The sequence below is a fragment of the Equus asinus genome, chromosome 1 (assembly GCF_041296235.1).
Source record: "Equus asinus isolate D_3611 breed Donkey chromosome 1, EquAss-T2T_v2, whole genome shotgun sequence".
In the NCBI taxonomy this organism is placed as follows: Eukaryota; Metazoa; Chordata; class Mammalia; order Perissodactyla; family Equidae; genus Equus; species Equus asinus.
The window spans coordinates 154,621,065-154,643,116 of record NC_091790.1 but is presented as its reverse complement, the minus strand read 5'-3'; the positions used below and the strand labels follow the sequence as shown (position 1 = coordinate 154,643,116).

At 39.4% G+C, this 22,052-nt stretch overlaps 2 protein-coding genes across 3 annotated transcripts in view; one reads left to right on the top strand and one right to left on the bottom strand.

Moving 5' to 3' along the window:
* IGF2BP3 (insulin like growth factor 2 mRNA binding protein 3) overlaps positions 1-22,052 on the top strand; it is a 136,956-nt gene that overhangs the window by 54,738 nt on the left and 60,166 nt on the right. The gene's annotated exons all lie outside the window — the stretch shown is intronic.
* Positions 20,551-22,052, bottom strand: part of MALSU1 (mitochondrial assembly of ribosomal large subunit 1) — a 72,441-nt gene continuing 70,939 nt past the window's right edge. The window contains exon 11 of the transcript XR_011503478.1: positions 20,551-21,731. The gene's annotated coding sequence lies outside the window, so the exon portion shown is untranslated. The remainder of the gene's footprint in view (positions 21,732-22,052) is intronic.

Below are 22,052 nucleotides of genomic sequence, written 5' to 3'. Positions count from 1 at the left end.
ATCCTTTTTTGGTGTACAGTTCTTTGAGTTTTAACACGTATGTGTTTGTGTAACACCAACGCAGTCAGGATATAGGGTAGTCCTGTCACGCCGTAAAAGACTGCTCATGATACCCTTGTGTAGCATTCTCTTTCCCACCCCCAACAACTAATGGTTTTTTGGTGTTAGATGGCAAATATATGTTTAACTTTATAGGAAACTGACAAATTGATCTCCAAAGTGGCTGTACCATTTTTTGCATTCCCACCAGTAATTTTCGAGTGATCCAGTTGGTCAGCACCTCACCAGCATTTGGTATTGTTAATATTTTTAATTCTAGCTACTCTAATAGATATGCAGTGTATCACATTTCTGTTTTATTTACGTTTCTCTAGTGGCTGATGATGAGCATCTTTTCATGTACATGATTAACTTCTGCATATCCTCTTTGAGTTGTCTGGTTAAGTCTTTTGTTACTTAATTGAGTTGTTTTCTTATCTTTGGGTTTTGAGAGTTCTTCATAAATTATGGATATAACTCCTTAGTCAAATATGTGATTTGCAGATATTTTCTCCTAGACAGTCAGTAATTGTCCTTCCATTCTCTCATCATTGTATCAGAACGAACATTTTAAACTTTGATGAAGTCCAACTTATTAACTTCTACCACCCTCCTTTTATGGGTAGTACTTTCGGTGTCTTGTCTAAAGCCGTTTGCCTAAATCCAGATTATGAAGGTTTTCTCATGTTGTGAAGTCTGCTAGTCTTATGTTTTACATTTAGACCTATGGAGCAGTCAAGTTAATTTTTGTATAACGTGTGAGGTTAGGCAGAGGCTTATTTTTTTGCATAGAGATGTCCAGTTAATCCTACACAATATGTTGAAAGGCCTATCCTTTCTCCATTAAATTGCTTTTGCATCTTGGTCACAAACCATTTGGTCATATTTGTGTGGGTCTCTTTCCAGGTTCTGTTCCATTCTATTGATTTATATGTCTATCCTTTTTCCAGTACTACACTTTCTTGCCTACTGTGGCTTTATATAGTAAGTCTTGAAATTGGGTAGTGTTACTCCTCTAACTTTATTCTTTTTCAAAATTCTTGTGGCTATTCTAGTTACTTTGCCATTCCATATGTGTTTTGGAATCAAGAAGTCTGCATCTACACATTTGCTGGGAGCAAATAGATCCTATATGAGTTTTGTGAGCTTCATACCTATGTATTTAAATTGGTGGGGGACATGCTATTATAAATGGCTTTTTATTTTTAATTGTAGTAAAATACACATAAAATTTACTGTCTCAACCATTTTTAGGTATATAGTTCAGTAGTGTTAAATATATTTACATTATTGTGCAACCAATCTCCAGAACTTTTTTATCTTGCAAAACTGAAACTCTATACCTGTTAAACAGCAACTCCCCCTTTTCCCCTTACCTCAGCCCCTGGCAACCACCATTCTTTCTGTTTCTATGAATTTGATTACTCTAGATACCTCATGTGAGTGGAATCATACAGTATTTCTTTTTATGACTGACTTATTTCACTTAACATGCCTTCAAGGTCCACCTACGTTGTAGCATGTGTCAGAATTTCCTTTTTAAGTCCAAATAACATTCCATTGTATGTATATACAATGTTTTATTTATCCTTTCCTTTGTTGATGGATGCTTGCATTGCTTCCACTTTTTGGCTATTTTTATGAATAAAGCTGCTGTGAACATAGGTTTACGAATATCTCCTTGAGACCCTGCTTTCAGTTTTTTTGTATATGTACTCCAAAGTAGAGTTGCTGGATGATATGGCAATTCTATTTTTAGTTTTTTGAGGAGCCACCCTATTGTTTTCCATAGCAGCTGATCCATTTTTACATTTCTACAACAGTGCACAAGGGTTGCAGTTTCTCCATATGTTTTTAATACATAGACATATGTTTAATTTTTGTGCATTGACCTTGTATCTTGTGACATTGCTAAACTAACTTATTCTAAATGTCTGTTTTTGTTTTTGTTTTTATAGATTGCCTGGGATTTTCTGCTTAGACAGTCATGTCATTGCAAACAGGCGTAGTTTCACTTCTTTTCTACTCTCTATGCCTTTTATTTCCTTTTCTTGCCTTGTTACGCTGCCTAAGACTTTCAAGGAGAGTAGACATCCTTGCCTTTTTCTCAGTCTTTATGAGAAAACATTCAGTCTTTGACAGTTAAATAAAATCTTAGCTGTAGGTTTTTTTATAGATGTTCTTTATCAGGTTGAGGATGTTTCCTTCTATTCCTAGTTTGCAGGCAGTCTTTATAATGAGCGAATGTTGGATTATGTCAAATGCTTTTTCTGCATAAATTGATAATGATCATATAGTTTTTTAGGCTTTTATCATGAGTAACATTACTTTTCAAATAATGAGCCAATCTTGCATTCCTATGATAAACTCCACTTGGTTGTGGTGTTTTATTCTTTTAATAGATTGCTTGATTCAATTTGCTAACGTTTTGGTTGATGACTTGTTTCTCTTCATGCGGCGTATTGGTTTGTAGTTTTATTTTTTTGTGTCGTCTTTGATTTTGTTATCAGAGTAATAACCTCAAAATGTGCTGGGAAGTGTTTGTGCTTATGTTTTCTGGAAGAGACTGTGCTGAGTTGGCATTATTTCTTTAAATGTTTGATAGCATTTGCCAGTGAAACCACCTGAGCACAGAGATTTCTTCCTCAGAAGCTTTTTGTTTTTAGCTCAAATTCAACCTCTTTAATAGTCAAGGGACTTTTCTGGCTGTTTCATCTTGGGTAATTCTGGTGATCTGTAGTGTTTGAAGAACTGGTTCATTTCATCCAAGTTGTTGAGTAGAGAAGTACATAAAGTTTTGTAGTATTCCCTTGTTATCCTTTAATTGTCTGTAGGGTGTATAGTAATATCTCCTTTTATTCGTTATATTGATAATTTGTGTCTTCACTCCCCCCGCCCCCGTTTTTTATCATCTTTGTCAGTCTTGCCAGAGGTTTATCCATTTTATTGTTTTTTCTCCCCAATGAACCAGTATTTGGATTCATTGATTTCTTTTTTTTAATCCTTTTTTTCTTTTCAATTTCATTGATTTTACTCTTCATTATTTCATTCATTCTGCTTGTTTTGGGTTTATTTTGTGCTTTTCTAGTTTTTTAAGGTGGAAGCTTGGGTTATTAATTTGAGACCTTTTCTAGTATAAGCATGTGATGCTATAAATTTCCCTTTAAAGTACCGAATCCCATAAATGTTGGTATATTTTTTCATTTTCATTCAGTTCAAAATATTTTCTAATTCCCTTGAGACTTCTTCTTTGACCTTTGGATTTTTTTGTTTTTTTGTTTTTTTTTTTGTGAAAGATTAGCCCTGGGCTAACATCTGCCACCAATCCTCCTCTTTTTGCTGAGGAAGAGTGGCCCTGAACATCCATGCCCATCTTCCTCTACTGTATATGTGGGTCACCTGCTACAGCATGGCTTGACAAGCAATGTGTAGGTCCACGCGTGGGGTCTGAACTGGTGAACCCCAGGCCCCCGAGGTGGAGTGTGAAATTTAATTGCTACACCACTGGGTCAGCCCCGGGTTTTTATTTATTTATTTTTTAGAAGTATGGACGTTAAATTTCCAAATGATTGGAGATTTTCCTGTTATCTTTTTGTTATTGATTTCTAGTTTAATTCCATTATGGTTAGTGAACATACCTTGGATGTTTATATATATATTTTTTAAGATTTTATTTTTCCTTTTTCTCCCCAAAGCCCCCCCCCCCACCCTGTACATAGTTGTGTATTTTTAGTTGTGGGTCCTTCTAGTTGTGGCATGTGGGATGCCACCTCAGCAATGGCCTGATGAGTGGTGCTATGTCCACACCCAGGATTCGAACTGGCGAAACCCTGGGCCGCCGAAGCAGAGAGTGAACTTAACCACTGGGCCACGGGACTGGCACCTTTTTTTTTTTAAAGATTTATATTTCTTTTGTGTCTGTTTTAAGACATCTTGGTGAATGTTTCACGTTGTTGGGTGTTCTATTTATAGAGTTTTCTATAAATGTCAAATAGTTCCAGTTGGTTGATGCTCTTCAGTTCTTCTGTATACTTGCTGATTTTTGGTGTCTTGTTTCACCCATTCCTGAGTGAGGAGAATTGAAATCTCACAATGATCATGGATTTGTCTTTCTTTTTTTCAGTTCTGTTTTTGCTTTGTATATTTTGAAGCTCTGTTGTTAGGTCTGTATACATTCAAGATTGCTATGTCTTCAAAGTGAATTGACGTTTTTATCATGGTGTAATGTCCTTTGTCTCTGGTAACTATCTTGGCTCTGAAGTCTACTTTGAGATTAAATACCACTCCAGCTTTCTTTTGATTAGTGTTTGGGTGGTATATCTTATTGTATCCTTTTACTTTGAGGATACCTATAACATTATAGTTTTTTATTTTTATTTCAATTATTTTGTTAAGGTCATAATGATTTATAACATTGTGTAATTTCAGGTGTACATTATTGCTTATCAGTTTATGTATAGACTGCATTGTGCTCACCACCAGTAGTCATATTTTTATCCATCACCATATATATGTGCCCCTTTATCCGTTTTGCCCAACCCCTTTCCCCTCCGGTAACAACTAATCTGTTTTCTTTATCCATGTGTTTGTTTATCTTCCACATATGAGCGAAATCATGTGGTGTCTGTCCTTCTCTGTTTGGCTTATTTTGCCTAACATAATAACCCCAAAGTCCATCCGCGTTGTTGCAAATGGCCCAGTTTTGTCTTTTTTTATGGCTGAGTAGTATTCCATTGTATACATAGACCACATCTTCTTTAACCATTCTTCGGTTGATGGGCACTTGTGTTGCTTCCACATCTTGGCTGTTGTTAATGCTGCAGTGAACATAGGGGTGCATAAGTCTCTTTGAATTGTTGATTTCAAGTTCTTTGAATAAATACCCAGTAGTGGGACAGCTAGATCGTATGGTATTTCTATTTTTAATTTTTTGAGAAATCTCCATACTATTTTCCATAGTGGCTGCACCAGTTTGCATTCCCACCAGCGGTGTATGAGGGTTCCCTTTTCTCCACATCTTCTCCAACATTTGTTATTTTTTGTAATGGTAATGATAGCTATTCTAACAGGTATAAGGTGATATCTTGTAGTTTTGATTTTGTTTTCCCTAATAATTAGTGATGTTGAACATCTTTTCATGTGCCTGTTGGCCATCTGTATATCTTCTTTGGAAAGAAGATCCGCCCATTTTTTGATCAAGTTGTTTGGGTTTTTTTGTTGAGTTGTATGAGTTCTTTATATATTTTGGAAATTAACCCCTTGTCAGATAAATGATTTGCAAATATTTTCTCCTAGTTGGTGGCTTGTCTTTTTGCTTTGTTCATGGTTTCCTTTGCCTTGAAGAAGCTCTTTAGTCTGATGTAGTCCCATTTGTCTATTTTTTCTTTTGTATAACATTATAGTTTTAATGAGTTTCTTAAAGACAGCACATACTTGGATTTTTTTAGGCTCATTAGTAGCATCCTTGGTCTCTGTCTACTAGATACCAGTATTTCCCTGCCTCCCCAAGTTGTGACCATTAAAAATGTCAACAGACAAGTTAAATATTCCCTTAGGGACAAGGTAATGCCCCGCTGAGAAGCACTGCCCTATAAGTAGTTGTTTTTCTCTGGCTGCTTTCAAGGTTTTTCTTTGATTTTCAACAGTTAGTTTATGATGCGTCTGGAGATAGATTTCTTTGGGTTCATCTTGTTGGGATTGTAAAGGAAAAAAACCCCAGTTTACCCCCCCACCCCTGTGTGGGGAAAAACCCAGTTCTTCCCTACCATGTGTTTTTCTTTCCTGTGTGTTTCCATTTCTACTCGCACAGAACACTTCACTTCTGACGCTCCTGGTCACCAGATGTGTGAAGGTTTTTCCCCTCAACAAGCAATTCTCAACAACACCAGCTGGGTGTCCTACTTTTTTTTTTCTTTTCTTTAAAGATTGGCACCTGAGCTAACAACTGTTGCCAATCTTCTTCTCCCCCCTCCCCGCCCCCCCCCCCCGCCCCCAGCTTTTTCTCCCCAAATCCCCCCAGGTACATAGTTGTATATTTTTTTTGAGTTGTGAGTCCTTCTAGTTGTGGCAGTCCTACGTTTTTAACTCAATTCTAACAGTATCTACCTGGAGGTAGTGTCAGATCCCACAGGTTAAGGGCTCAGTCCCACTAGACTGCCCCCCTTCTGCCACTTCAGCTGCCATTCACACGTCCATGTTATCACCTGTGCTTCTGACCAACCAGCTATAGAAAGGAGGTTCCGAAGACTCCCTCCTTGGGTTCGATTAATTTGCTGGAGTGGCTCATAGAACTCAGGGAAACACTTACTTATGTTTATCAGTTTATTAAAGGATATGGTAAAGGATACAGAGGAACAGCCACATGAAGAGATATGTAGGGTGAAGTCTGGGAAGGTCCCTTCTGTCCCTGTGGAACTGGGGTGCATTACCCTCCTGGTGTGGATGTGTTCTCTCACCTGGAAGCTTTATGAACCCCCTACTCTTGGGATATTATGGAGGCTTCCTCGTGTAGACAGGATCTATTATTAACTCCACTTCCAGCCTCTGGAGGATGGGGGTGGGGGCTCAAAATTCTAAGCTTCTAATCATGCCTTGGTCTTTCTGGTGACCACCTCCATCCGGGAGCCCACCCAGAGTTGCCTCAGTAGAACAAAAGATGCTCCTAGTGCTCTTATCACTAAAGAGTTTACAAGGTTTTAGGAGCCCTGTGTCAGGGATGGGGTTAAAGGCAAAATATTAGAAAAGAGATGCTCCTAGTGCTCATATCACTTAGGAAATTACAAGGATTTTGCCAAATTTGGAAAATCTTCAGCCATCATTTATTCAGATATATTTTCTGCAATACAGTTAGTTATCCCTCAGTATCCACAGACGATTGGTTCCAGGACCCCTCACAGATACCAAAATCTAAGGAGGCTTAAGTCCCTTATCTAAAATGACGTAATATTTGCATGTAACCTACACACATCCTCTCTCGTATACTTTAAATCATCTCTAGATTACTTATAATATCTAATACAGTGTAAATGGTATGTTGTACCATATTGTTTAGGGAATATTGACTAGAAAAAATGTCTATACATGTTCAGTACAGACATGACCATTGTAGGCCTTTCGATCCGAGGTTGATTGAATCTCAGGATATGGAACTTGCAGATACGGAGGGCTGACTGTATTTTTCATTTTTCCCTGGCTCTCTGGGATACCAATAACATGAAAGTTAGGCCTTTTGGTATTTTCCCACAGCTCTTTAAGCCTCTGTTCATTTTGCTCAACCTTTTTTCCTCTCAGATTGAATAATTTCTATTGATCTGTTTTCACTAACAATGATAATTTCCTTTGCTTCCGGTCTGCTGTTGAGTGTATCCAATGAATTTATTTTGATTATTGTATTTAGGTTCTAAATTTTTATTTTTTTTCTTTATATCTCCTACTTCTTGGACACTTTCTGTCTTTCCATTCTTTTCAAGACTGCTCACCCTTTATGGAGCATTTTTATAATAGTTTCTTTAAAGTCTGTCAAATAATCTCAACATCTGTGTCATTCTTGGCGTTTGCATTTGTTGACTGCCTTTTCCCATATGAGTTGAGATTTTCCTAGTTCTTTTTAATGCCAAGTAATTTTGGATTGTATCTTGGACATCTTGAATATAATATTATGAGACTCTGGGTCTTGTTCAAATCCTATGGAGAATGTTAATAATTTCATTTTAGGATGCAAATGACCCAATTGGCTTCAGGCTGGAAGTTGCAACCAGCCTTCTGTGGATTATGGTTCCAATTTCACTTCTATTTTTGAAGCCTTTGAAGTACATTTTGGATCTGCCTCGTGTGTGCATCACCTAGTGATGGCCAATTTGGGACCGGGATGATGATTTATCCCATGGTTCTGCTCCCCAAGTTTTGGGTATGTTGTTCAGGTTCACAGGGAAGCATGCATATCTTGGGGCTAAACCCAGGAGCTCCTAAACAGCTTTATGCTGTTGCTTTCCTGAGCTCTTCCCTTTCCAAAATCTGATTAGTACTTTGTGATTCCTGAGGGGCTTCCCTTTTTGGTTCTCCAGCCAGAAAAGCAAGGGCCTTAGTTATCCTGCTTGGTTGTGCACTTCCCGTGAGTGCACCCACATCTGGGGCTAGGTGGCAGGAAGACAGAGGAAAAAAGCAGTGGGATTCAAGCCACTCCCTTGGAACCATAGCTCCTTCCCTCCATCAGAGTTTTAGGTACCCCTTTCCTATTCCTGGAGCCAGACCTGCAGGACTTCTCCTAGAGTTCTGTCTGCACTCAGTGACAATTTTCAAGTTTTGAACTGCCTCGAGTCCGGGCTGGGGCATACCAGAAGGGAGAATAAATCGCCTCAGGTTCAGTTGTACTTCAAATTCCCCAATCCACCTGCTATCATCTACTTTTCAGAGTTTTCAAATAGCTTCTTCATATGTCCTGTCCAGATTTTGTTTCAGAATTCCATGAGAGAAACAGGGTAGAATGTGCCACTCAATTTTATCTGGAACTAAAGCTTAATTTGTTTCTTTGAATATAGTTTTCTGTTCCTTCCAAATTTCAAAAGAGGTGAGTTGAATCACATATTTCTCAAGAATAGAATAACTGCTCATAAGTAATTTGCTTTAAAGTTAATTTTTTTCCCCTGTATGTAACCCTTGTTTGAATTGAGGCTGAACAGGACCTTAGCTATCATTTAAAAAAGAAACTTGTATTCAGACTGTCCATGTGATTCAGCACTAGAGCTTTATATGTAATGCTAAGAGAGAGGTCATTTCAAATTTAAGTGTATAAAAACTTTTACTTGTTGCTCTTTTCCTATTGATTCCTATCTCTGATGTTAATGAGCAAAATATTCGGGGTTAGCAGGAGGGAGGGAGGAAGTCCCCAGGCAAGGGTTGAGAACAGTAAACCAATTGGGAATGGCAGGGCACTCTTAATCCTATTTCTAATTTTAGCATCAGCAACCACAGAAAGGCAGTATTGCCCCAGTCCTCAGGACGTTTTCCCCTGTTGTGTTTTTGCCTTGTTGAGTGGCCTACTTTGTCTTATCCACGGTGCAGTCTTATTGTTTAGAGTCTCTTTGCATGTGGAGATGAGAAAGGCTATAATTTTCTGTCGTCTTTCCTACATGTCTAGTATATATGCACTGACGTCTTTTCAGGATTCCTCAGTTATTGGTTTTTGCCTGGTGGACAAAAGGGAGGTGTTCAGTAAGCACTGGGTGAGCTGAGAATGTCACGTGATGCTTTTCATACCATGACCATAACCTAAATAGAGGTCTTTGTGTTCATCTTGCTAGATTCTTTCTTGGTCTAATGTTGTTTTGTCTCATTCCTCCTCCATGTACAAGTATATATAAAAAGGATTGAAATTGTTTAATTAGCCTAGTTGGGTTGATGGTAATGAAGTGATATTTCAGACTCAGACTTTTTCTTTTCTTCTTTTTTTTTTTGTGTACAAGGTCTCGATTTGTCCATTTTCACTCATTTTTGTATCACTATCACATTCCTAGCTCTCATTTCCCTCTTTCCTTTACTACTCTGCCTTTAAGTTTTAGATCAACTTAGTAGCATCATGTGGGGAGCCCTGACCGTGTGCAGGGCAGTTATGCAAATACTTTAGATGAATTCTCATTTGATTCTTACAGCCAAACCTAGATACAGGAAGGAAATAGGGCAATTAGGGGGTGGGATTAGGGGAGGGTAGGTGAGAAATGGAGAAATTTGCCAAGGTCTTGAGGTTAACATTGGCTGAGTGGGATTCAAACCAGGAAATCTTGACCCTAAAGCCCCCTTTCTTAGTCACTGCTGTCTATGAACTGTATGTAGTTCTGTCATCTCATAGTGTAAAGATAGGAGTGACCTCTTACATCCCCTGCAAGTCTGTTTGTGACTTTGAACAACAACTTGCATCAGTATGTTTTTATTTGTATAAAAATTCCTTCCCATGTTTGACCATAATAAGCACTTAGGTATTTAAATAGACTTGCATTTTCAACCCTCAGATCTGTGCCCTGTCTTTTTTTCTTCTTCTTCTTCTTCTCCCCAAAGCTCTCCAGCACATAGTTGTACATTCTAGTTGTAGGTACTTGTGGTGCTATGCAGGAGGCCACCTCGGCATGGCCTGATGAGTGCTGCTATGTCCGTCCTCAGGATCCAAACCAGTGAAACCCCTGGCCGCCGAAGTGGAGCGCGTGAATTTAACCACTCGGCCACAGGGCTGGCCCCTGCACCCTCTTTTTAACACATATTTTCTAATGTCCCAATTATGATCCTGAAATGAAATTTGCAGAAAATATAACCCAGTTACACATTTAATTTAAAAATCGATATAATGTCCTAGGAATACTAGAAAGGAAGAATAAAAGAGAAATAGTTTATACAAAATAATATTTCAATACATGAATACTTGGGCCTGATGAGATAAGGCATAATGAGGTAACCAATTGTACCGTATGTAGAAGAACCCTCAGTGGGCCAATATTGACACTAATAGACGGGTATGACGTGGGTCTCTCAAAGTTGTGTTGCTCTCAGTTAAGTGATTTTCTATAGTGGTGATAAGCACATGCAAATAAAATTGTACCTTGATTTACATGGTATTGCAGTTTTGGGAGAGAGAGTGTATATTAAAACTGAGCAATAAATACTTTGTTAGGTTATAGGCTTAGATAAATGGGTTTTTTGTATATGTGAATGTCAAGGACTTTGAAGAGCTGTGCAGCGTCTGGGGCATCCCTTTATTGTGTGAGACGGTCCCGCACACTTCAGGATGTACGACGTGTCTGGTCCCTGCCTGTGAAGTATCAGCGAAGCCCCTTCCCCCACCCCAAAGAACCCACATGTTGCTAAAACTACTCCCTAAGTGGTGACGTTTTCCTCATTGAGCATTACTATGTTAGAGCATTCCTTCCCCAGCTGTGTGGAAGAACCAGTTTTTAAAAAAATTTCAGTCAATAACTGACTCTTTGTAAAATACAAAAATTATTTTAAAAATGAAGTTTTAAAGTCAGTCAAAAAGACAAGCCCTGATTTTTATTATTAGATTTAGCAGACATAAAATTCCTGTCAATCTGCTATAAAAGCTTAATCTCCACTTCTGAATTTATCTTGTCACTGTGTGGTCTCTTTATCTTCATCTCACTCTTTCTCTTCCTGAAGTCACCCAAAATGAATGTATGTGTCTGAAAAATTCTTTCTCTGGGAAGATTTTTGTCCCACTCTCCCTAACAAATGCTCAAATGTTTTATTCCCAACACCTCCTTCTTTGTTCTTAAATATTACTTTTTATAAAAACTATCGTTCAGTAATGGAAATGAACTTAAGTGCCTTTGCTCTCAGGGATGCTTTTTTATTCCATGATAGAAATTTGCAGTGTAGTTGAATGAACATAACTCAGATTGTGTTTGATCTCTCTTTAGCTTTATACAGTGGTCCCCCCTTAGCTGCACTTTCAGTTGCCTGCGGTCAACCTTGGTCTGAAGATAGTAAATGGACAATTCCAGAAATAAGCAACTCATAAGTTTTAAACTGTGTGCCTTTCTGAGTAGCATGATGAAATCTCGAGCTGTCCTGCTCCTTCCTGCCCAGCCCGTGAATCATCCCTTTGTCCAGCGCATCCATGCTGTGTACCCTACGTGCCTCTTCCTCACCTAGTAGCCATCTTGGTGATCAGATTGGCCTTCCAAGTATCGCAGTGCTTGTGTTCAAGTAACTCTTATTTTACGTAATAATGGCCCAAAAGCCCAAGAGGAGTGATGCTGACGATTTAGATATACCAAAGAGAAGCCATAAAGTGCTTCGTTAAAGTGAAAAGGTGGACGTTCTTGACTTGATAAGGAAAGGAAAAAAATCAGATGCTGAGGTTGTAAGATCTACAGTAACTCTTATTACCATATATTGTTATAATTGTTATATTTTATTATTAGTTATTGTTAACCTCTTACTGTGCCTAATTTATAAATTGAACTTTATCATAGGTATGTATATATAGGAAAAAACATAGTGTATATAGGGTTCGGTACTATCCGCACTTTGAAGCATTCAGTGGGGGCTTGGAATGCATCCCTGGCAGATAAGGGGGGATGACTATATACTTATAATCCACTATGTTTTCTCCATGCAAACCCATAGGGAAGAAGTGACTTTTCCAACCTTAATTTCAGAAGACTTCCTGTTATGTTTTCCATCCTGTGAGAGTCTTAGTGATTGAAGATCCTTCCTATAACAGGGCAGGAAGGGTCCTGGATAATAAAATGTTTCCAGCAGTTCATGCTGGTGATTCTGATGTTAGATCCCTCTCAGCAGGGGACCTGCAACTGCTTCTCCTGTGGGTCTGTGGGGAGAAGGCAAGTATTGCTGGAGAGATTAGATGGTTTTGTCACAGCAGCTGAATCTTAAGTGTGACCAGCTTCCTTTTCCTACCTTTTGGGTTCTTCTAGATCAGTAGAACAATTATCTGGGTTTCATAGAGACCTTTCCTTCAAATGTGGGTTAAAAATCTGAATTTTGGTAGCATCTCGAATATCTTCCCTCTTCCAGCTAACTGAGTTCACATGTAGTCCTTCAGCTTTGGCATGTGTTTGTGTGAGTACTTATGGGAGGGACCCAGGCACAGTCATGAGGTGGCTTTTGAAGTTGTTCTGAAGTGAAATGGAGATGCTTGGGCCTTTAGGTAGTTCTTAAAATTTTCAGTGCATATAAAGCAACTTGGTTGAAGGACGTGATTTTATTACCTACCTGCCTCGAGGCTGGGTTAGCCTAGTCAGAATGGTCCCCTTTAGTTGTGATATTGGTGTGGCGGAGGTGGTGCCGTGCGGCAAGAAAGCTCTGTTGACAGCACTGTGGCTCTCAAAATGTGTACCCTGGAGGAGCAGGACAAAGCCAGCTGTGGCTCTCTGAGGCCAACACCACCTGTTCAGATACAGCTCAGAGACATTGTGTTTTTCGACTCTTACAGAGTTAAGTTGTGTTAGAACTGTGTTCACCTTAGATGGATTTACCTATATGTGATTAGCAAAAAAGGCAAGTGGAGAATATTTTGAGTGGAGAATTTTTGTACATCATTTTACTCCATGATCCTCCATCCTAGAGAAATGGGATATGCGAAATAAGAATGTTTCTTCAGTTGCTCAGCTGCTATGTGCCTCTCATACACACTGAGAACATGTTTAAAAATGCCAACTTTTAATACCATTTGTCCTATAACCACCAGCAATAATGTGATCTGGTGTTAAACTAAAGAAATAACAGTTTGTTCTAATGTCAGGAAAAATTGGCTTATCTGGCCTTAGTGGATGCTATGGGCTGAATGTTTGTGTTTCCCCAAAATTCTTATGTTGAAGCCCTAATCCCCAGTGCGATGGTATTTCGAGGTGGGGCCTTTGGGAGATAATTAGGTCATCAGAGTGGAGCCCTGTGAATGGGACTAGGGCCCTTATAAGAAGAGTCACAAGAGAAATGGTTTCTCTCTGCCCTGTGAGGATACAGCAAAAAGGGACTGTCTGTAAACAAGGAAGTTGGCCCTGACCAAGAACCCAACCCTGCTGGCACGCTGCTCCTAGACTTCCAGCCTCAGAACTGTGAGGAATAAATGTCTGTTGTTTAAGCCGCCCAGACTGTGGCATTATAGCATCCTGAGATAACGAAGATGTTGAGAAAGGTATAGAAATGCAGTACCTTCCTTAGGAATTTAAAAGTGACTTTTGAAATTCTATATTTTGGAAGTTTTCAAACATACACACATAGAGAAAATAGTATGATGAACCCTCAAGTCCCAGCTGTAAAGATTATCAACATTGTGTTCTTGTTTTATTTATATCTGCTAACTTTGTTGTTTTTCTGGACTATTTTAAAATAATTCAAAGGTGAATGATGACACGGAAAATTGTTTTACATGTTAACACAAGCATAGGTGTATTAGTTTCCTCTTGCTGCTGTAAGAAATCACCGCAAACAACAGAGACTGATTCTCTTTTAGTTCTAGAAGCCAGGAGTCTAACATCAATCTCAATGACTTAAAGTCAAGGTATGGGCAGGGCTGGTTCCTTCTGGAGGCTCTGGAGGAGAGTCTGTTTGCTTGTCTTTTCCACCTTCTGGAGGCTGCCTGCCTTCCTTGGTGTTTATGGCCTCTTCTTCCATCTTCACAGCGCATCACTCCAGCCTCTGCTTCTCTTGTCACACGGCTTTGTCTCTGACTTTGATTCCTCTTGTGCCCCTTCTACAAGGACTCTTGTGATTCTATCAGGCCCACTCAGAGGATCAAGGATAATCTCCCTGTCTCAAGATTCTTAATTTAATCACATCCGCGAAGTCTCTTTCGCCATGAGATAACATTGACAGGTTTCAGAGATGAGGAGGTAGACACATTTGGGACCATCATTCAGACTACCACAGTAGGACCACAGTGTGGTCAGCACTCAAATGTCAAATAAATGGTAGAACCACAATCCCAAGAGTGGGGACTCTCATCACAGGGAAACACATGAAGATTAACTTCTTCAGAACCTAGAGGGATCTCTGTGCAGTATATAGTTTGCCATTTTGCAAAGAGGATGTGGCATTCTTCTCAGATAACAAGGAAGAAGGAGGCATGTGTTGGTGTAAGGCCAGTTAATAACTGGTACGTTTCAAGACATAAGAGAAAAGACAGCGGCAGTCCAACATCAGATTGGAGATGGTGCTGGTAGTGCCTTATCTCAGACTTGACCTCGGCCAGCTGGCAACAGTGCTCTCCTCTTATTGTCTCCCTTTCCTGAACTGCTGAGCCTCGCTCCTCCCTCTCTCTGTTTCTGTCCATTTTTATAAGCCTTCATTGAACTTTTTTGAGTCCCTGCTATGTGTTAGAGGTGCATCTGCTGCATGGAACAGCTTTATAGTATTAACTTAACTTCTCTGGACTCCATGAAAAAATGAATTCTTCTTAGCTCGGATGTTCACTAAATGTTTTCAGTGCCTTGTTATTCTCCGCATAAATCTGGAGAAGTGTTTTCATAGCCTGTAAGGCAGAAGTGGTGTGGTTTCCATGTCTGAACATCAAGCAAGACCCAGGGTGAGGGAGTGAAAAGACTCAGGACTTTGAGGGCAGCTACTTACAGGCTGTGAGACTTTGGGCCAAGGTGACTTGATCATATGGAGCCATCTCTGAAAAGGGGCTTAAAAACATGGTCCTTTCAGGGTCATTGTGAGAACCAGCAAATATCACAAGTGCCTCACCCCATAGCTTATTATGGATTAATGAATTTCTTCAAGGGATTTGTCCTTTGGCTGAAATCTCATCCTTTGTACTCCACTATGGTAAAGACTTGACTTCCTCAACCCCATCACACTCTTAGTTTCAGGGCTTTTGCCCCACATGTTTTCTCTGCCAAGAATCCATTTGCTCCTTTCTGTCTGTCTTAATTCCTAGTAATTAGCCCTCAACTTAGATGTCATTTCTTCCACAGAGCCTTCCTTATGTTTTTCTGCCGTACCTGGATTGAGGTATCTCTCCTGTATTTCTCCCATACTTAGCACTATAGTACCATTTAGCACTTTGTATTTTAATTGCCTTCTGACTGTGTCTATTCCCCCACTGTACTCTCAACTTTGGGGTCAGGGGCTGTGCCTTCCCTGTGTTGTCATCAAAGACCAAGAACGGTGCCTGGTGTAGACTAGCTGGTCACTATTCACACACTGAACGTCTCTTGGTTGGAAACTTTTTCAACTCTGTAATAGATTTTTTAAAAATATTTCATTGGACTTTGGGTGGGGGGTTAGGCATAAAAAAATAGAATGTAAATTTGTTGTCCCAGGTCACTGAGTTTTATTGAAGTAGAAATCAGTCACTGAAGTTTTTCTTTTTTTTAGTTATGCTTTTGTTTGTTGTATTTGTTTGTTTGTGGGGTTTTGTTTTTGTTTTTGTTTTGTGAGAGCAAGTTGAAATCTTGTTGGGCCCTGGAAGCTATGTTGGGCCCTTCACTAGCAGGGAACAAGTTGCGTTTTAGAAAGAAATCTTGCAGGTATCTTCTTGCTTTGGCTAGTTGTTTTAATGTTTTAAGTAGTTCAAGTATTTTGGGTTAGACTTTCTAATAGTATTTTAGCTTAAAATTCAACTTTCTCCTTTGAGGGAAGCTCAGTTTTTTAATATTTTAAAGAAAAACCTCAGACCTTAGTGTTGAAGAAATGAGCCACAAAGAAGTCAGAAGCATCATTGAGTGGTGCTCCTTATGGCTGTGCTGTTGAGCAGACTGTGTGTGCCCTAAGGTGCAAACCTCATTAGGAGGGATTAATGCTAAGCCCTCCCAAGTTTACACCCATCATTACCTCCACGTTCTCCTTTCTCAGCAAATCTGATGGCCATCAACTGAGCATGTTCTGTGCACTTCTAATATTGCAGTATTGTTGAACACTACTTGAAGTTGCCCAGCTGAACAAATATTTCTGATGTCAAATAATCTTTATGATTTCTTTTCCATAAAAGACATGACTTAATCATGTTTCTTTCTTGCTTAACTCAACATGGGCAAGTCTTTTATCAGACACAGCTTTGTTTCTGTATGCTAGCAATTTTATCCTGACTTGCTGTTTAATTAATGTTTGTTTAATAAGAAGACTTTTGCTCATCTGCTTCCCTGTGCTGCTAGAGACATGGCTTTGTAGTACATGATGGAGCCTTAGTTACTTTCTATTGACCAGGTTCAGCTAGGTGTTGTCTATTACTGGGTTTAAGGTTCATCTCTACCTTACTGTATATTTTGGGGTTTCAACTTGACCACTGACTTCATACTAATTTTTTAACCCTTAATTTCTCATCGCTTTATTTTTCTCTCATGGAAATTCAAAAAATCCTGTGTTGATTGTCTTTTGTAAGTTGCTTCATCCTTTTGGGAAGTTATTTTTTAGTCATGCAGGATTTTCTAGGTCTAAAAGACCTTGGTGTGTGAATTACATCAATGGTTTCCTACCTTTAGGAAATAAGACTCTCAATAACACTAATTCGTTTTTTAAATTAAACAACCCATATGTATATCCAAAAAATTATGGTGTGCACATGTATAAGATTCACTGTTTATTCACTTTACCAAAAGTTCGTGAAAGCATGTATGGATTTGTATATACCTTGCAATAACTCTATGGCCTCTCCATGATCCAGTCCACTGATCAAGGACCAATGGTGGGAAGTCCATGGCACCTGGTTGCTATGCCTTCTTTCCACATCAGGAGGACTCTCTCACAGACTCTTTTCCCACTGAGACTGGATTAAGCCTCACAATCCTTCTTATTACATAGTGCTCCAGATGATCACAACCAATTGTTTGTAGCTGGAATGCAAGAAGAACATTTTTTGACTCCCTGGGCTAGATGATCTTTCAAGAGCCTATCCATTTTGACCTCCATAAATCTCTATTTGGTTCTGCATACCTCATTCACGTGTAAGTCCTCCCAATACGTGAAGAGAACACGTGTAGGGGATACATTGTTTATCTGAGATGCACTTCTCCAGATCACTCATCTGCCCCTCTTCTGTTCTCCTCCCCTGGCCCCTCAGAGCTTGGTTCTCTCTGGGGGCGTGGTTTCTGAGTCTCTGAGAGTAGGGTTCAGAACTGAGTATAGCGTTCTACATGGATCTGGACTGTGCTCATTGCAGTGTAGGACCTTTCTTCTCCTTGACATTTGTTGGCATTTGTTCAGTGAAGAAAGATTACATGACCACATTCCCTGGACATGAGACTTTCATTGATTACAATTGAACTAGCTTTTAGGTATTAAGAATATTATGTATTATTGACTTACATGTTAAAAGATATGTGTGGGGAGGCTTCTGAGAATGAGGTGCCTGACATAATTGTGTTGTTTGGTGCTAACAGGAAGGACTAGTCAGGGTGATTAGTAGTAAGGAGATGGGCTCAGACTTTCTGTGGGGCAAGGCCTCTTCTGGAAGGCCAGTCCTGTGGGCAGAAGGCATGCTGAGACTGGATGGCAGCAAGTTCTCCTTGGTCATGGAAGCTGAGGTGGGTGACCTCTAAGCCAGGTGACACATCTTTTTCTGGGTGCCCCCTGAGGAATTGAGGTTATTGGGTTATTCTCATTGTAAGCTCCTAAGAAATTGACCATTGACCATCTTATAGTAATGAGTGTTGTCCATTTTAACTTTTTAAATTATAAATGTTTTATGTTCATTGTAGAAAACAGGAACCAAAAAGAAAATATATATATATATATATATATATATATATATATATATATATATATGCAATGCTACATTCCAGAGGTGTAACCGTCATTTCCAGCTGAGTATTTTTGTTGTTCTATGTATAGAGTGAGCTAGTTGACTATCCTTAGATTTTTCCTCCAAAATGATTTTCTAGTTGTGGTAGCACCACTTACTGAATCAGCTTTTTCTTGAGCTGAGCCTTTGTGCTCTATGGGACTCTGACAAGTTCGCCGAAAGTGTTGCCTTTCTCGTTTGAGGCTTAGCCAGGCATTGGGAATTCTGCACGGCTCGGTGAGGAAGGCCTGCTGGTTCTGCCTTCTTTTGGGCCACATCTGCCATACCGTGGGCAGTATTGGCCATCCATTTACAGCCAAGCAGCAATTGTGAATGTAGAGAAGAGCAATCTCTTCCTTTTTTCATATGTTTTTCCCTCCAAAAATCATTTGTGGACTCAAATACTTTGTATTTTTGTAGGGCTAGCTCAGCTGGTTAGTGTGTGTAGCAAGCGGTCCCAGTCTTGTGCATTTTAACCTGAGCACGTTATATTTTATGTCATGAATATCCTAGAATGGCTATTAATGAGATTTACTAGGTTGTTCAGTTTTTAGCTTTGTTTTCAGATGCTTAGCAATGTACTTGTTTCTTGAACTAAATGCATTTAAGAGTAAGGGCTGGATGTGGTGGTTAATGAACATTCACATTTAAAACCAGTAACATTCCTTCTCCTTGCCTCTAGTTCTTATTCATCTTAATATTATTGTTCTACCTTCTATGTGTTGTAATTTATTCACCCACAGTATGTATTGCACTTGTCAACAAATAACTGTGAATGTTTGTTATTTTTATTTCATTTCTACCCACAGAAAATGCTTTTTGTTTGTAATCTCTTGGATGAAACATTTCTCCGTTATTCTGCCTTGCTTTGGTGACAATTGAGTTAAGTAAGGCCATTGTAACACAATTCCCAGTTTCATAGTTTGTTTGGGGCTGGGTTCTGAAGAAGTTAAAAGTGGATCTGCATGGCCTTCCAGTAATAGGTCAGAATGTCTGAGTGTCTTTGAAAGCCCATCACGGCTGTCATAGCTGCCCTTGCACCCCCTGGGAAGTGAAAGTGTTATGCAGAGGCTTGCCCTCCATATGCAGGTGACATATCTTATTGTCACTAGCCACGAAATTGAGATTAAGAAAATGCAAAGACAAAGATGTCAGATTCAAGGTGACAGAAACAGTTGTGAAGTTTTAAGCTTCTTTCCAAAAATGAGTCTGTGAGCTATCTAACTGTGGCTTTAGCATCTGTGTGTGCTGCATACACAGCCCATGAGAAGGGAGGGAAGGGGGTAAGAATGATTGTGTGCTGACAAATTCTGTATTTAGCTCTAGCTGGCACTTGTGGAATTTCATTCATGTGGAAGAATGGGATGTCCTGGAGGGGTTGCCTGCTCTTTGAATCTTCCAACTAGCTACTCCTGAGAGAGTTGGAATGGTTTAACTCCCATCTAATGGTACTCTGCCTGCTTCAGCCTCCTTCCCCAAATCTTTGTGCTTCATCTATATCCTCATGTCCTGGTCAGTCAAGGAGCAGAAAAACTCTTAGTTGGTATTTCAGTTTGAACTGCTTTTTTCAGAAGCCATGGTTAAAGGAATGACTTAAATGCCCCTCCTCCCATTAGAAGTGATACAGATTCATGGGATAAAATTGGAAAGTAGGGTACAAAAAAGTTTTGGTATACCACCTTTCATATTCCTATGCAGAAATACACACAAACTGAATTAGCAGATTAGAGTGTGAATTTTTAGGCCATTTGCTGTTATACAAAACTTTGGAGAAATTTTGTGCTTCTTGATACTTCCCCCACTAATAAATGAGACTGCTCACCCGTATTCTCTCCAGCATAATTTATGGTAAAATAATTTAAAATCTTAGCCAGTTTTATCTGGAAAAACTGGCATTATTATTTCATTTGACATATTTACCTAACTTTGACCGACAGTGAAACTTTTTAAGTGCATGTTGACCATTTGTTTTTGGCTGTTCCTGGCCCTTTTCTCTAACTGTGTATGTCTGGTAATACTTCTCACACTTATAGGGTGAATAGTAGTTATAATGTGTCAAGATTAAGGATTTATCATCCAGTTTTTTTCTTTTTTCCATGTGTGTACGCTTACAATTTTTTAAAAACAGTATTGATCCCATTGCACATAATTTAATTTCCTGCATTTGCTTTTCTTTTTTAAACTGGAGAGCCTTTTCTCACGTCAAACATTGGGAGTAATTCTCATTTTCTTATTGGTTTATAACAACTTAAGCCACATTAGTAGAGCTTTTCTAACAGCTTTATTGAGGTATGATTGACATGTAATAAATTACACATCTTTAACGTATACAATTTGATAAGATTTTTTAAAAATCAGTTTAGCATTTTATTTATTTTTTCATTTATTTTTCATTTATTTTTTTGAGGAAGATTAGCCCTGAGCTAACATCTGCTGCCAATTCTGCTCGTTTTTACTGAGGAAGATTGGCCCTGAGCTAACATGTGTGCCCATCTTCCTCTACTTTATATGTGGGACGCCTGCCACAGCATGGCTTGATAAGTGGTGGGTAGGTCCATGCCTGGGATCTGAATCAGTGAACCCTGGGCCGCTGAAGCAGAGTGCACAAACTTAACCACTGTGCAACTGGGCCAGCCCCACAATTTGATAAGTTTTGACATAAGTATACACCTGTGAAACCATCACCACAATGAAAAATGAACATAACCGTACTGCCTCTTTTGGTTCTGGTAACAATTCCAGTGTTTGTGTGTGTAGGGCTCCCACACAGCACCGAATAATTCTCCAGACATCAGCAGATTGAATGGTTATAGGCTGGGGTTACAGTGACCCCCCTCCTTAAGTTTCAGATGTGAGTCTCAAGACCAGGTTTTTACCTGTACTTCTGACTAACGGACTATAAATCACAGGTTCCCATAACCCTCTCCCCGGGTTCGATAAATTTGCTAGAACAGCTCACAAAACTAAGGAAAACACTTAACTCACGTTTACCAGATTGTTAAAAGATATGGTAAAGGGTACAAATGAACATCCAGATGGAAGAGATGCACAGGGCAAGGTATGAGGGAAGAGGCATGGGGTTCCCAAGCTCTCTTCGGGCGCGCCACTCTCCCAGCGCCTCCATGTGTTCACCAACCTGGGAGCTCCCCAAACCCGGTCCTTTTGGGTTTTTATGGAGGCTTCATTACATGGGTATGATTGGTTAAATCATTGGCCATTGGTGACTAACTTAATCTCTAGCTCCTCTTTCTTCTCCCTTCTCCCCACCCTAGAGGTCTGGGAGCGGGACTGGAAGTTCCAACCCTCTAATCACATGGTTGGCTGCCAGCTCCCACCCTTAGGTGAGTCCAAAGGTCATCTTGTTAACATAACAAATGGCACCTTTATGGTTCTCATAACTTAGGAAATTGAAATTCCAGTGGTTTTGGGAGCCATGAGCCAGGAACTGTGGACAAAGACAAAATATATATTACAAAACACAATATCACACTGCCCAAAGGTTTCCTTATGTCCTTTTATAGTCCCACCCCTCTCCTCAAGCAACTCTGCTTTGTTTCACTATAAATTACTTTGTGTTTTCTAGAGTTTTATATAAGGAGTCATATAAAATATGTACTCTCTTGGTCAGGCTTCTTTCAGTCTGCATAACTACTTTAAGATCTACCCATGTTTTGTACATCAGCAGCTCACTCCTTTTTATAGCTGACTAGTATTCCATTGTGTCGATATAGCACAATTTGTTATCTAATCGTCTGTTGATGGACAT